General features: G+C 37.2%; 1 protein-coding gene across 2 annotated transcripts in view; it reads right to left on the minus strand.

The window, feature by feature from the left end:
* LOC106869093 (diamine acetyltransferase 1) overlaps nt 1–2,424 on the minus strand; it is a 97,324-nt gene that overhangs the window by 21,601 nt on the left and 73,299 nt on the right. The window lies entirely within an intron of this gene.

Here is a 2,424-nt window from a genome sequence, read left to right on the forward strand (position 1 = left end):
ATGTAGATATACAAAGAGATAGTTAAAAGGAAAGAAAGAAACATAGAGACGTAGAGATATACATACAGCAGCAAAAAAGAAAGATATCAATATCAATATGTATCTTTTTCTCCGACACCCTCATAGATTTGAAATAAATAAATAATAATAATAATAACAAGAGCACTCAAAGAGCGTAAACCTCTGCCAAGGCAACACCAATATCCTCTCAACGATTAGCCAGAGATGATTTTTAAAATGAGAATATCTGAAATAAACTCGATTGCTCTCACAAACGTGAATACTAAAAAATGAAACTGACCGCCCTCAAAAATTAAGTAAAAAACAGGAAAAAATAATCCAGAATCCTTGTCCGGTACCGGATCGACTCCAAAATGTAATCAGTTTGTGCCAGTCACGAGGCCAAACACCCCTGAAAGTTTCATCTGAATCCATCCAGCGATTCTTGAGATATCATGACCACAGACAAACAAACAAACAAACACAACTGAAAACAATACTTCCGCCTTCGCTAAGGCAGAGGTAATAATAATCATTATTATTAGGGCAGCAAGCTAGCAGAATCGTTAACCTGGTAGAGTCCATCCCTCTCCAGGCTAAACTCATTTCTACAGCTGAGTGAACAGGAGCAATGTGAAGTGAAATGTTTTGCTCAAGAACACAATGCATCACCTTGTCCAGGAATCAAAACCACAATCTTATGATAGTGAGTCCAATATCCTAACCACTAAGCCACTTGCTTCTTTGGCTGTGATAGGCGCAGGAGTGGCTGTGTGGTAAGTAGCTTGCTTACCAACCACATGGTTCTGGGTTCAGTCCCACTGCGTGGCACCTTGGGCAAGTGTCTTCTACTATAGCCTCGGGCCAACCAAAGCCTTGTGAGTGGATTTGGTAGACGGAAACTGAAAGAAGCCTGTCGTATATATGTATATATATATATGTATGTGTGTTTGTGTGTCTGTGTTTGTCCCCCCACCATCGCTTGACAACTGATGGTGGTGTGTTTACGGCCCTGTAACTTAGTGGTTCGGCAAAAATAAGAGACCGATAGAATAAGTACTAGGCTTCCAGAGAATAAGTCCTGGGGTCGATTTGCTCGACTAAAGGCGGTGCTCCAGCATGGCCGCAATCAAATGACTGAAACAAGTAAAGAGAAAGAGAAAGAGAAATATAAAACATATATGATGCAAAAAACAACCTGCAGACTGCGACGGTCAATAAAATAGAAATAAAATTAAAATATTTATTGTTTTTGTGTGGCATGGTACTATGTGATCCACAGCCTGGCGTTTGTAGACCCTTGGATTGAGGAAGTGAAATGAAAGTGTGTTGACCTCAGAAGGATTTGAGCTCAGTGTATAGGGGGCTGGAAGAAATTCCATTAAGAATTCTATCCAACATTCTTACAACTCAACCAGTTCAGCACCATTAAACAGATCATACAAATAAATTGAGCCAAAACAGGAAAGGATTAACCGGAAAAACATTCCACTAGCTTGTGTCATAATTAGAGAAAGGTCTGTCGCTGAGTATGTTGCTAGGATAAGAAGAACAAAAAATAAAAAATAAAAAAAGGAAGAAAATCATGTGCTTAGTTCAAGAATTCGGTCTGAACAGGAAGAATGCCAGAAATAGCAAATAAAGCAATGCTAGTCATTAAGTCATCATATGCCATTAGTAGCAGCATGAAATATTATCTCCTTGTCAATACTGAGCCACTTAACATATCTCTTACTAGTAATCACTGATGCTTTTACTTGCTATTCTGTGTTTATTGAACACAGGATGGATTTTAGCATAATGCACATGGAGCCAAATCAAATTGTTGAATAATAAGATATTCATACTTATAAATATATATACATATTGATTTCAAATTTTGGCATCAGGTCAGCAATTTCAGGGGAAAGGGTAAGTCGATTACATCCGCCCCCAAAAAGATGAAAGGCAAAGTCAACCTTGATGGTATTTGAACTCAGAATCTGTGAAGACGGACAAAGTGCCACTAAGCATTTCACCTGGCATGCTAACAACTCTGCCAGCTCACCATATATATGTATGTATATGTGTGTGTGTGTGTATATATACATATATATATATTAGTATCAGGTCTACTTAGCCTTTTATTTTTCTTATGTCCATAATTTAAATAGCAATAATGTACTGATGAAAATTCAGTATAATATTTTTCTCTTTTACCAAATTTATCATCTAAATTTTATTTCTTGTTAGTGCTGCACTGTTATGTCTTCCTTTTTAATTTTGTCTCAAGATTGCGTGTTATTGAGAGAGAATGAAAAATGCTGTCCTTACTCTATTCTCAGACTTGTGCAGTTGAAATACACTCTTTGACACCTATTACAGTGAGTTAGTGATTTGGATACACTGATAATACATGAAAGCAACAGGAAAAGTCTTTTGTAC

Source organism: Octopus bimaculoides, chromosome 9, assembly GCF_001194135.2.
Source record: "Octopus bimaculoides isolate UCB-OBI-ISO-001 chromosome 9, ASM119413v2, whole genome shotgun sequence".
Lineage (NCBI taxonomy): Eukaryota > Metazoa > Mollusca > Cephalopoda > Octopoda > Octopodidae > Octopus > Octopus bimaculoides.